General features: G+C 36.5%; 1 pseudogene; it reads right to left on the bottom strand.

The window, feature by feature from the left end:
- The window catches only part of LOC103746237, a 1,017-nt pseudogene extending 779 nt beyond the window's left edge, over positions 1 to 238 (bottom strand).
- Between the last annotated feature and the right edge of the window lie 14,603 nt (positions 239 to 14,841).

Below are 14,841 nucleotides of genomic sequence, written 5' to 3'. Positions count from 1 at the left end.
CCCCACCCCCACCCCACCCCCTGGCCTTTGCCTCCTAGCCCTGAGCTGCGGCCTTCTCAGCATCTTCCATGCCTTGGCTTGGGTCCCTGGATCTGGAGAGCCACCCACTCCCCCATCTCTTCAAAATGGACCTGACACGGTATTTCTTGGTGTGGACTAGGCTGACAGTGGTAATGGGGCAAAAAAAGTTGAGTATGCGAGGTCTGAAGAAGAAAGCATCAATAAGACTTTTACTCATTGTAGCGTTTTTATGTAATGAGGAATGAATATTCTAATATAGCTTCCAGGTTTTCAGATTTCAAAATGGAAAAAGTATTTAAATTATAATTTTACCATACTTTCCTGTTTTTGTCAAAAGTGAGGTGCTACCCTGTGAGGGGAAAAATAAGCAAATATATATATATATATGGTCTCAAAATGGATAAACATAGTCATATAAATATATACTTATAGATATGTGCATTAATAAGTAGATTAGGGAGACATGAGAGAAAACAGCTTTTACAATAGCGGCATGTTACTTTAAACTCTCAACACACACACTGATGATTTTATGTTTTATAAAAATATGAATTGCCTTGATATCTTGTAAATCATTGAAAATTAAAGTATACAATAAAAGTGAAAATTCTAAACAACAATAAAAAATTGAGGTGCTACCTACTGCCGTAATTGTGGCATGATTGATCTGTTATAGCAGAACCAATCACTTTCTTATTTGATTTGAGAGAGAAGGAAGTTTATGTCTGATACTATAAACATGGTCATGTTTACATGACTGTGGCTGGGAAGGACATAGGCTTTATTGGGAAACTTGCTACTGTTACTTTGTTAAATGGACGTGGAGTTAAATATTTCTGTTTATCCCCATAGATGAGTTGTGCTCTCAACCTTGATCAGAGAAGTTTCTGTTTGCAGTGGGTGACACTTAATGCAGAGACTCATGGTGGGTTAAAGTACTATAATAAAGGTTACTTAGTGCTCAGCCCTGAATAGGCATTAATATCAACACCCTTCAAGGCTCAGTGAATACCCATGGAATAGGTAAGAACTGGAGAATGAAAAGGAGTGCAATGAAATGCTGTCTTGTGGATATCACATAGCAACTGGACCCATGAAGTCATAGCAGAAGTGGATACCTGAACAAGACCTATATAAAACTGGGCCCATCAACACTTCATTATAGATATAGAAGGAGCACATAAAGCCCCAACCTTTCCTAAAGAGATATAGGCAGTTAATGATTGCTGGAGGAGGGGCAGTCATATACCTCAGTGGAATAGCTACTGGTAAGTTGCTCTTGCTCAAGTAAATAATCCTCCACATATTATCATGCAAGTAGCCCCAATTTGATGCAGTGGGGCAGAGAAAAATATATGAAAGTAGGAAAGAGACTTGTTAGTAACAAGGGGTTCAGTGGGCAGAGGAGCAAGATAAGAGAGCAGGGGATATAATCAAGGTACACCATATATTAACATGAAATTGAGAAAGAATAACCTGAAAGAAAGATGTCAGAGCACTACAGGTATTTGAGCCACATAATAGGATTGTGAAACAAACAAACCAAAATTGTTCTTGAATCAACCTTCAACTCAATTTTTCTCTTTCTTGCCTTTTAATAGTTTGTTTCCAAATCTCATTTCTCCACCTTTTTTCTTATTTCACATCCTCAACTTCCCATAGTTTTAGCTAGTTACTCTCTTTCTAGGGGTTCAGATTTCCTCAAACAAACTTTAAGACACTTTTTTTCCTTTCTTGATTTGTACTATGGTTAAAAAAAAAACTGGATTGGAAAAAACAATTATGACATTTGTTTGAGAAGGAAATCAATTGGGCTGGTGGGGGAGTGGTCAGTTTGGCTATGATCAGGCTGGCCTTGACCTCACAGAGATCTGCCAGGCTCTGCCTCCCAAGTACTGGGGTTAAAGGAGTACACCACCATGCCTGGTAATTTTGTTTTGTTTCTGCAGTGCTAGGGATAGAAGATAGATATCTCACATGCTACGCAAATGGTTAACCACTGAGTTACATCCCCAGCAATTATTTTAGACTCTATGTGGGTATGTGTGTGTAAATGTGTGTGTGTGTGTGTGTGTGTGTGTGTTGCCAAGGATGGAACTCACGGCCTTGCTAGGCAAGCACTCTACCACTGTACTATATCCCTAGGCTTTGCTTTTGTAATGGTAGTCAGATGCAGAATGTGACTTTTGATAGATAATTAGAAATAGCAAATTGTAAGTCAAAGGCAAAAAAGTCAGAATGAAGATTTGGAATATTGACCAATTATAATTTAAGATCTCCAAGAGAGATGAGTATCCTTGTATCCTTTCTCCTTATTATAATGGTGATAAAAGATGTATGAGCTATAATATATATGCACATATAAATATAAATATGCATTTCAAGGCTCAGTGAACATATATAATACATATACATATATATAATACTATCTCACTAAATTCTTGCAACAACTCAATGAAAGAAAAGTCCAAGAATCTCATTGGGGCTTTTTCTTATTTGATCAAGAACATGATTCATTTTATGAATACATATTCATATATACATATTTATCCAAGACTGATTTCTTCTACGGTTTTATACATGTAGACCAATCATTATTTTCATCTCTTCTCTAATTATCCATAAAATTGGATGATGCTCTTTTTCTTATAATCATGTACAGTCTTGCTTTCACAAATAACTGATGACAAAAAAAACATACATTTAAAAAGAAGGCCAACATGAATAAATTTGGCCCATAGCACACAGATTCTCTACTCAACTAATAATAAAGCTGGTATGTAGGGAAAGCACTAAAGATTTAAAAGGCTTACTATTCATTTAAAAGTATGTTTTTGAAATCATTGGTAACTACCTGGAAAAACAACAGAATCCTTGAATAAAACTGCCTTTTATTCTTTATATACTAATTATCTAATAAACATGCAACATTGTATTCAAGCTCTTTTCAAAATATTTTCTTAGGTCCAATCAAGCAGAGTCATAATCATAAGTCACAGATAATGATTAAACACTCAATAACTATATGAGACATAGGTAAGAAATGAGAAACATGACTGTATCCTATTTACCCCACTGGATCACAGGATCATGGAATTGAAAATAAATGAGGAAGGGGAGAGCTGTATTTAGGAACTATGGGTTTTCTTAAATTTTTTAAAATGTATTTTTATTTTATGTGCATGTGTTATACCTGTGTGTGTAAAAGTACACCCATGTCGTGCAGTGCCTGCAGAGGACAGAAGAGGGCATCAGGTTCCCTGGAACTGGTGATATGGATGGTTGTTAGCCACCATATGGGTGGTGTTCTTCTACAAGAACAGCCAGTGTTCTTAACCGCTGAGACATCTCTCCAGCCCCTAGGTACTGTTATTTTAAAGAAACAAAATCTCAGAGACAGTGTGAAAACTTCAAGTTCACATAGCTAGTAAAGGTGAAACTCAACTTCAAATCAAGTCTCCTGACTTCCACTTCAGTGCACCACATTACATATACCAGTCAGTACATCTTGACAAAAGGGTGAATACAAAGTAGTTATGGAGCTCATACTATGTTATTACAAAGGCAGTATTTCTTGAAAAAGAAGACAAAGCTTCAAAAAGAGTTTGTAAGTTTTAAGACCCTGACTATTGCTGTGAACTATAAAAGGCAGGGAGAAGCTGTAAACAGAAATAGCATCCAGTGAAGTGTCTAGTGGAAGCAGAATGTTAACTAATAAAAAGTGTAGGGTACATGCTATATAAGGCAGGAGAAAGGAAGAATTTGCCGTGTGGTTCAAAGCTACTAGACACAGCTGTGCTGAGCCATTCTTTGACAAAGTCATGTGTTACCACCAATAAACCACAAATCAAAAGATCTTCTGTATTCACCTTTCTCACAAGATACACATAGAAAGGTTGAAAGGAGTCAAAATTTGTTAAACAATTTTAAATCCCTCTCCAAAAAACTTAGCTATATTAGCCTGTGTCACCCAAACTTTGTGATATTGTGACAAAATATCTGACAGAAACAACTTGAAACAAGAAAGATCGGTTTTGAGTTTTGGCTATAGAGGGGTCAGTTCACGATTATATGACACCACATGCTTGGGCAGAACATCATGAGAGTGGGATCATGTGGCAAAATAGTTCTTTTTAATATAATTCTTATTATTTCTTTTAAAATTCATATATTTTGATCATATTTACCACCCTACTCACTCCTCCACATAACTCATCCTAGATCCACACCCTACCCCCCACCCAGAACAGGTTCTTCATTTCATGGTCTCATTAACACATGATTAATATTATAGTCACCCTTTTGTGTAAAAGAGCACATAACTCCAGGAAAAAAAAAAACTATGTAAGGAAATTTAAGCAGAATTTTTTAGCCAGTCAGATGCTCTAACAGCTTTAAATTAATATTTACTACAAAATATGTGTACCTTGCAAGTGATTTCAGGCAACAAAAAGAAAAAGAGAAAAAAATGAACAAAGAAGTTGACTATTTGCTTTTACTCAATTAAAATAAAATGATTAGGCTGAGATTACACACAGCTCAGTGGTACAACATTTGACTAACAAGTACAAGGCCCTGATTTTGCTACTAAGCACTGCAAAAAATAATTTAATGAAAAAGAATAAAATTATTTTACTATAAAATTTAAATCCAGAATTGTATATGATTTGTTTTAAGAAAAAATTGTGTCATCTACTTAGAAAATTTCAAGCACATCTTTCTTTACCATCAAATCTGCTTTAATATAAATATTATTTTTCACTTTACTTTTATATGCATGCTTCATTCATTGCTATGTCAAACCAAGGCCCGTTACCATGTTGGCATGTAGTAGGAACTCATTAAATATTTGCTTAATTTTGCTCGATGAGGTCCTTTTCCCTTTATAAATGTTTTAAACATTTAATCTCAAGCATTACTTAGGCCACAAGAACTGCACAAGGAGACTAACAGCAATATGAAAACATACTTTCAAAGTCACTGTATAAACAATGCTAAAATTAGATATAGTTCTGTGGAAAAATGCCATTTCTCTTCCTCCTGTGGAAAAATCAGGACTCAACTTAAAAGCTCTTTGCCAGTATGTATCAGAATAATTAAGAGGGAGGGACAGACAGAGAGGGAAAGGCACAGAGATATGGTGAAGGAAAGAGAGATAGAGGAGAGTGGAGGGAGGGTAGGAGAGGACAAAGGAAGAGTTGGAGGAGGAGGATGTGGAGGAGGAGGAAGACAACACATCAAGACATGACACAGAATAAGAGAATCAAACATTACTCATCATTAATCCCCAAAAGAACAGTGAATGAACAAGGCAAACATTGTAAATATTGTTCTCTACAATAGAAAACTAAAATTGTATGAGTTTGTTACCAAACTGATATTCCTTGCACACTTGCATACACATTGAGGTGACGGGTCTTAGTTATAAGTCCTAGCTTTGGAGCCAGGTAGATCAGGATATGCATTCCAATTCCATACCTGGTAAATGTGAGACCTGAGGGTCAGTACGGCATTAAAAACAGTATCAATAAATAACAACTATCAGTAAGTATATGCCTTCTCTGTTTCTAAATTTATAATTCAAATTTAGATTATAGATGCTTCTGATCTTCTCAACCCTAAGAAGCAATTTTTATGATTAAAACTAACATCTACACTAACATCTACTAGACTAGACACTATTAACTTGCCAGTAAAACCTTTACAGAATATTTTAAAGCTAAACACAATTTGGGGAAAACTGTAATCTTTATAAAATTGTGCCTTTCGGTATAGGACTATGGGATAACTCTCCATTTATCTAAGTTATCTTTTGTATTTAAAAACTACTACTGTGACTGTTACACTTTGGGGAAGATACTTGGTACCATATCCCTTACAGTAAAAATGGACAAACACTATGACTTAACAATTTCTTATCAATCTTGAAAAATACATATACTTAAATACAATAGCCTATACTATTCTCTATGGTAGTCCCAAGCAAAAAGAAGTAGCTTAAATATCTATCAGTACAGAAATGGGTATAGAACATATTGCCATTCATACTTCTGAATGTTATACAGTAATTAAATATAATGGGATAGATCTACATGCTTTGGCATGAAGCCATAACCAGCACATATCATTAAGCAGCCAAACCACATTATAGAATATACATATTTATGTAAAACATACACATATACTTTCTACACACAAAGCAAGAGCACATAATTCTATACGTATATATGTGTATACCAATGCAAACAAAAATATTTGGGAAAAATACATGTTATATTACTCTATTTTTCATGATTGTAATGAAATACTGGAGACTGTGTCTCTTATAAAGGTAATGTATTTAATTAGTTCATAGTTTGGATGTGCTGAAACCACCATACTAAGAAGCAGGAAATAAGACCAGGCTTGGTGGTACATGCCTTTTATCCCAGCGCTCTGGAGGCAGAGGCAGGATGATTTCTGTGAGTTGCAAGTCAGCCTGGTCTACAAAACAAGTTCCAGTTCCAGGTCAGCCAGGATACATAGTGGGGCTAGAGAGATGACTTAGCAGTTAAGAGCATTGGCTGCTCTTGCAGAGGACCTGGGTTTGATTCTCAGCACTCACAGGGGGATCCAACACCTCCTTCTGACCTCTGCAGGCATTGCATGACACAGGTTCACTTACACATATTCAGGCAACACACACACACACACACACACATATATATATATATATATAAAATAATAAAGAAAATATTTTTAAAAAATAAAAAACAATATTTTGAACACACCTGATTCTGTGTTGTTCTTTATTTTCCTGATCTGTATACTGTAAATAATGTATTGGATTGTAAGATGAGTTAAAGGAAGTAATACTTATAAAGAACTTAAAGCCATGTCTCGTAAAATGTAATTGCATTTGATGTTAGCTATTATAATCAATATTAATTTTTGGTTCAAGTCAACAAATATTGACTAGCTAGACACAATCTGTCAGGTCTTTCAGTAGCAATTAGTGACACAGAAATGACTAAGACTCAATCCCTGTCATTGATAAAGTACGCTCAGTGTGAGAGAAGTAGGCACATATGCCCATGAGGTAAACACAATGGGGTAAGCATAGTGAAAGAAAACTCTCCAGATGTTGTGAGCACATAAAGTAGACAAACTCAACACAGCCTTGGGGAGGAAAGTAAGGCTAGCAAGTGGACATATTTGATCTGGAAAATTCCAATAACAACTTTTTCTGCACTCCCTTTTCTCAAAAATGGGAAGTCCATAGTAGATCATTGCTCTTCACCAAACCTAAAAATGACACATCAAAATTTATGTAGCCAAAACTCATTCTGATTACAACACAAACTTGGAAACCAACAGTTAACATTATGAGACATGATAAAGTTGTTCCACAGGACGAGTTGGGAAACAACTACAAACCTTGCAGAGAGTTGAATTCATTCCACAGAGTGCCAGCATTTCATAACATAGTTTCCACATTTAGTGAACATTTTATGGAAAGCTTCCAACGGTTATTTCACAACAGTTATCTAAACCCCTGATCAAGCACTTGAGATTTTCTAAACTTAAGATATACATGACTTGGTTAGCACTGTGTCTCTATTTTTAAAGTAAGAATGTGGCAATAACTTACATTAGTGGGAGCATATTATTAAGGAACTAGGAGAGAACTCATCAACCATAGGTCAACATCTTACAAGATTCAGATGAATACTGAAAGAGAAAAATAGAAAACCAGGTGCCTAGAAGATCAGCATGTAAGACTGTAATACATTAAAATATGAAGGACATTTTCCAAATAATTCAGTGATTACTATATACTCTGAGTCAAGCAAAAATAGGAGATTTCCTCCCCATAAGAGTCCATGATCTACTGAGAAAATAATACACACAGGCAAAATGGAATATTATCAGTTTTTGCTTATAAAGATGAACTTAAACTATAGGCATGAGCAAGGAGTAAGTTAGAATTTAAGGATTACACACCCTTTATAGAGAACTTCGAATGAATTTTCATTGACTACATGATAACTGCGTTTTTCTTACTATATTCTAATAGTAATCCCATGATGTAGCTAGAGTGACTTAAAAAGTATGTTTCCAGTTTCCCAACTTCAGTACCTTTTTGCACAAATCCTAAGCATGGGTTGCCATAGTAATCACATATCTTTCATGAAACCTGTAATCAGCATATGCCTTCTCCCTCCACCAAGTGGTCCTACTACTTAGAAAGGTCTGACAGTCTTTCCAACACCATTGCCAAAAGCTTGCCGCAAATGAAAATCATTAAAAATATGTAGCAGAACAGAAGCACGCAATCACCCTGTATGGATAGAATGGCTCACAGGTGGCCAAGACTTTAGTACATTCCCATTGAATTAGTGTATTATCTAAGAGAAGCAAGTGTTAATCATAAAAATGGATAACTAATCTTAAAAAACCTGACTTTAACAGATAGCACTTTCCTGGAGATAAGAAGGCTATTGCCCTGAGTTACATACTTACATTCTTTAAAGCAAAGCATCCTTCACGTTGAAAGCATGCAGAGGCTTCTAATCAATAGAATTCACATGCTTCTGAGCCCACTTCCGTCAACACTTCCTGTTTACTGAAGGAGAAACTTCAGAGGAAAAAGCCCTACAATCAACATTACTTTTTATATTTTTATTGCATTCATTTCATTCTGTGTCTCTGTGTGTGTGTGTGTGTGTCTATGAGAGAGAGAGAGAGAGAGAGAGAGAGAGAGAGAGAGAGAGAGAAAGAGAGAAACATGAATGTGAAGGTTAGAGGTAAGTTAGTGGATTTGGTTCCCTACCATGTGGGTACTGGAATCAAACTCAAATTGTCAGGCTTGTCTGCAGGCACCTTTACCCACTGAGTCACCTCACTGGCCCCTAAAATCTATGTTTTTAAACACAGACTCATTACAGCACAATTTACGTACTAGAAAAATCACCCCTTTGCCAGGCCTGGTGGCACACACCTTTAATCCCAGCACTTGGGAGGCTCAGGCAGGCAGATCTCTGATTTCAAACAACATTATCTACATAGTGAGACCCGATCTCAGAAAAAAAAAATCACTCCCTTTTTGCATAAGGTTCTATGAGTTTTGACAAACGAAAATGAATTCATAATCACAATCAAAATTAAGATACAGAATATATATGACTTAACTTCCTATATACATTTGTCAATAAAGAAAGCAAACTGTTCTTAAAGACATACTGGTAACAATTTTTTTCACTAAAAATAATACTATCATGTTAGCTTAGCTAGAATGCGTTCACACTTAGGGACAAAATCCTGAAAATAGGAGAGATTATTCTCTCAGACCTAAGTCATATCAAGACAATGCATTTGATCATACTTTATTAAAAGTTACCATTATGAGATGGTATGTTTGTAGAATAGTCTTCAAGTCTTCTTGACTGTAATTTGACTACAAATATTGTATTAACATAGCATCTATGGTAGAAGAGAGATTGGTTTGGTCAATCTTTTCTCAGACAAGTGCTATTCAAAAGTGTGATACTTGGACTGGTGCTCGTATGAGAACTGTTTGATTTGGGATTCTGATAAAATAAGTACCGAAACTGAGGGCACACAATTAGAATTGTTGTTATAATTTAGCAAAATAATTTTCCATCAGTTGATTCTAATACTAAATATTGGGGGGTTATTGTATATATCTTTGTTTCATTTTCTAGTAATTCATTTTTGTTGTGTTTAGGAAGAGTTTTGATTATGGAATGATTAGGTTAAAGAAAACCTGGTCCTTCATCATCCCAATTGAGAAACACTGTCCTAGTATATTCCTCAGCCACCTACTGCATGTATTTACTAAGTTGGTCATTCAGTGATCTCTTAATCAGTTACTGCCTTAAATCAAGGGTCTGCAAACGTTTTCTCTAAAATATAAAATACTAAGTATTTTAGATAAGTAGGCTACCCAAGTCCTATTACAGTTACTGTACTCTCTCACTGTAAGCCAAAAGTAGGCACAGACAATATACAACTTGGCTGTATTTGAATAAAATTTTATTTTCCATCACTAGAGTCAGGTTAGATTTGCTCCATGGGCCATAGTTCACTCTGCCTTATATTATTACTTAGTTTTTTCTTTACATTGTAGATTTTTCAAAACCAGAGCGAAGGGCTTATCTTTCTTGTTGCTGTTGTTGTTCATTCCAAGCAGTTAGTACATGTTTCAACAGTCACTTTTGGAATAAATGAAAAACTGATAACCATTACAATGGAAAATAGAAGAAAATTGCAGATATTGGAGATGAAGAAGCAAAGGCATAGAACTATTAACATAAATACCTTAGTCCATTTGGACTACAAATAGCCTAAGAAACGATCATAAGCCTGGAGACTTATATACAACATAACTTTATACCTCACAATTCTGAATGCTGGAAAGCATAGGTTCAAAACAGTGGCCAAAGACTCAGGCAAATAATTATTCTCCCATATGTGAAAATTAAATTTTAAATTATATATGTGGGCATGTGTGTGTTTATATATGTGGGAGAGGGTCACAGAATCAGAAATAAGATCGTGAAAGAGAGGAAGACCTTAAAGAGAGGTGAAAAGTGGAGAAGATAATGGAACACATATAAGAAAACAGAGCGGTGTAAAAGAGAAAAGGCACGAAGGAAGGGAGAGAGCGTAAGGGAAGGCAGTGGGCAAGAAGAATGAATAAGAATACATCACAATGGAATATGTATGAACATGTCAACCTGAAACTCATAGTATGTATTTTAACTTTAAAAAGGGACCTTGCACTGGGTAAGGTGGAGCACGCCTTTAATCCCAGCACTTGGGAGGCAGAAGCAGACCAATCTCTGTGAGTTTGAGGCTAGCCTGGTCTACATAGCAAGTTCCAGGCCAGCTGGGGCTACAGGGAGATCCTGTCTCAAAAAGACCAAAAACAAGAGGCGGGGGGACCTTGCTCATATGAACCTATAGCAATGGTGTCAGCGTGCACAAGATCCATGCAAACTCAAGTCAAAAACCCAGCCTAGAACTGGGAAAATGTGCAGCAGGCCCCAATCTTAGCCGAAGAACTATTGGCAGCTGATTAATGCTGGGTGAAGAAGAACTGATCTTCTTAAAGGGAGGGACTCTAGATTGGCTGACTAGACCTCAGAATGAACTTGCACTAAGGGACGTCTGGAGACACTAACTTGACTGGATAGGCCTTAACACAAATGAAAGAATGCATGAAATCCAGTGGTGGGGGGTATGGGAGTGTGCCAATGTGGAAGGGGGTATAAAGGTGAATAAGATGTTCTGCGTGAAATACACAAAAATTCAATACAAAATTTACAGAAAAAAGTATTGAAAATAGTATAACAAAAAGACACTGGCAGATTTGGTCAATATCTAATGATATTCAACTTTCTGGCTTTCTGGTTCATAGGTTGTACCTCCAAGTTATGACTTAATGTAGCAGAAGGAGTGAATCTCTCTCTCTCTCTCTCTCTCTCTCTCTCCCTCTCTCTTTCTCTCTCTCCCTCTCTTCTCTTAGCTATTCTGTTTGTTTATGAAAAATGATTTTATATCCCAAGCTAACCATAAGTTCATTATGTAGTCAAGGATCACTCTGGACTTCTGATTCTGTGCCTCCATGTTCAGTATATGCAATGCTGGGGATTGAAGCCAGGAGTTTGTGCTAGGAAAGCACTCTACCAACTGAATGCTACCTCTTTCTTGTCTCTTTTATAAGGGCACTAATCCCATTCAGTAGGATTTTGCCTTTATTACCAGTTCACCTCCCAAAGGCCAACCTCCCATTACCATCACCTGATGATTTTGTTTCAGTACATGAATTTGATAGTGGGAAGGGGACAGATGCAAGAATTTATACCATAATGAACCAAAGTCAAGAAGACTGAGGATAATTTCCAAAACATCCACTGATTATATAACATCCTGTAATTATAAATAGATTTCTGGCTAATTATTTTTCTACTTTCACTGAATATTAAAAAGTGGAAATAGCTGGGTGTGGTGTCACATGCCTTTAATCTCAGCACTCAGGAGGCAGATTTCAGTGAATTCAAAGCCAGCCTGGTCTACATAGGGAGTTTCAGGCTAGCTGGGGCTACAGGGAGACCCTGTCTCAAAAAAAAAAAAAAGAAAGAAAAGAAAAGAAAAGTGGAAATACGTTGACATTTTCCTAGAAAGGAGTTATATTATACATAAAGACAAACTTCTGGTGAACTTTAGACTGGGTTGCCAGAGGAAATTATTCAGCAAAAGGTTCTTGCAAAATAATGTTAATACAAGTTGGCCTGAACTCGACTTTTTAAAAATATTTATGTATTATTTTTATTTCATATGTATGAATGCATTGCCTGCATGTGTGTAACTGTGCCCATGTCAGTCATTGCCCACAGAGTTCAGCAGAGGGTGTTGGATCACCTGGAACTAGAGTTACAGATGGTTGTTATCCATCATGTGGGTCCTGGGAATCGAACCCGGGTCCTCTGCAAGAGCAGTCAGTGCTTTTAACCAGTGAGCCATCCATCCAGCCAACAGAGTCCTTTTACTTTTAAGATTTTATTTTTATTTTATGTGTATGTGTGTCTGTGTATGCATATACACATGTGCATCCACGTGCCCTCAGAGGCCAGAAGAGGGCATCAGATGTCCTGGAGATGGAGTTACAGGTCATTATGAGCCACCCAATGTGAATGCTGGGAACCAAACTCAGGTCTTCTGCATGAGTCATACATGTTCTTGACCACTGAGCAATCTCGCCAGTCTTGGCTTTTGCTCTTGGAAGAGACAAATTGTGGTGAATGTCCAAGAAATGTCTTAAATAATTCCTCAGGGTTGGTTTTCTTTTCAAGTCTATGAATTCACCAAGTGATCCTTTTTTTCACCCAGATATAGGCTCCATTCCTCTATCAAAGAAGGTCTTTAAAATTAAGCATAATATTTTGTTTAAAAATAATTGATACTTTATATTTTCTGCTCAGGGAAATGTTGTGTAAAATAAAGATTTCAAGACAAGTATTCACAGTAATAGGTGACTAAAATTTCATCCAACTTGATGACTTTAGCCTTAGGTCATATACATATCCATGTGGGCATTAATACTTAAAGAGTTAGAGGAAGGAGAATAGGTTATAAATATTGTAGAAGTAGAATATTAAGAATGCTAAATAAGTGGGTTGCCAGTCTTTATTATAGCAACAAAATTGTTATGAAAAGCCACATTCATCTATTCACATAGTAAATAGTCTCAACCTTATGTCAAGAATCGTCAATAATACAATGAATAAAATATATTCCTGCCTTCCAAGAGCTTCTACTCTAGATAGCATATAATACATAACAAATGAAAATAGCACAACAGATTAGTCAAATGGTACTTCAAGACAACATATTATATTCACACTTTCTGAAAGCTGTCAAATATTCCTTACAAAAATTACGTAAGTAATGTTATTTACACATTTTATTGGCACTGTCTTTCTCTGGAGATGAAGCATTGTTGTCTTTGCCAAAGGGGGGAAAATATTACTAGCCTCTTCGGAACAATAGGGAGTTAATTGGGCCAAAGTGATGGCCTCAAAATCATGTAACCAAAACAAAATGCAAAAGTTTCAAGTCTAAGAAATACATTCCAACTTGTTCTGATCTATAGTCTGTGCATAATCAGTCCTCACATATTTAAAAACCCATTTTAGATGGGATCATGAAAGTCACACAGCTCTTAGTAAAACTGTTGGCAGTTGAAATATTTACAGATGTAAAGTGACTCATGTTGTGAAAGAACTCTCTGCAGCTTCCTTAATTAAATCAATTGCATATTGGTTTACATATTTAAGTCAAAATGTTAAGTGTATGATAAGGTCACTCCTTCTAGATGCTTAATGGCTTTCTTAACCATAAAAATCTCCATTAAACAGAGATTTGTTTTTGGTTTTTTTGAGACAGGACCTCCCTGTAGCCCCAGCTGGCCAGGAAGTCGCTATGTAGACCAGGCTGGCCTCAGTCTCATAGAGATCCACCTGCCTCTGCCTCCCAAGTACTAGAGCTAAAGGTGTGTGCCACCACACCTGGTTCTAAACAGAGACTTTTAAAAGCTTGTTTCATAATGACAATTTTTTTCTAAATACTTGTTGCATTATTTTCAGCTTTCACAGACAGTATTCTCTTAAAGCTTTATTTTTATTTTATTATTTTGTGTGTATACGTGTTTGGTGGTGTATATAAGTGCACCATATGCATGCAATGCTTGCAGAGGTCACAGGAATGTGTCGGATCCCCTGGAACTAGCTAGAGCTACAGTTATTAGCAATCATATGGGTGCTGGAAACCCAACATGGGTCCTCTACAAGAGTAGCCTGCACATTTTTTATTGATTTTTTTTGTGTATTTCATACAGAACATCCCAAACAATCTTATTCATCTTTATACCCGCATCCCAAATGGCATCCTCCCATAGCCTCTCCCTCCCCCCACTGGAGTCCATATACTCTGGCATCCCTGTTACTGCTCACTGTGTTGTCAGTTCCCCGAGCCATTCCCCAGTGCAAGTCCATCCGCTGAGTCTAGATAGCCTATCTAGAGTCCCTTGTTTTAGGAAGAGCAACTCTTCCTCATCTAGCAGCAATCAGTTGCCAACATTCCTTTAGATAAGATTGGGGTCTGCTGTTCATTTCCCCAGTTCTATGCTGGGTTAAGGCTACATAACAAGAGCAGCCTGTACTTTTACATGCTGTGCATGTCTCTATCCTCCCAAAGATAGTATTTTGATCTGATCCTTATAATATCATGAAGGCAGTATTAGTACACATTTATACT

The sequence above is a fragment of the Nannospalax galili genome, unplaced genomic scaffold (assembly GCF_000622305.1).
Source record: "Nannospalax galili isolate Female #2095 unplaced genomic scaffold, S.galili_v1.0 scaffold3, whole genome shotgun sequence".
Lineage (NCBI taxonomy): Eukaryota > Metazoa > Chordata > Mammalia > Rodentia > Spalacidae > Nannospalax > Nannospalax galili.
This window is presented reverse-complemented; position numbering and strand designations above follow the sequence as displayed.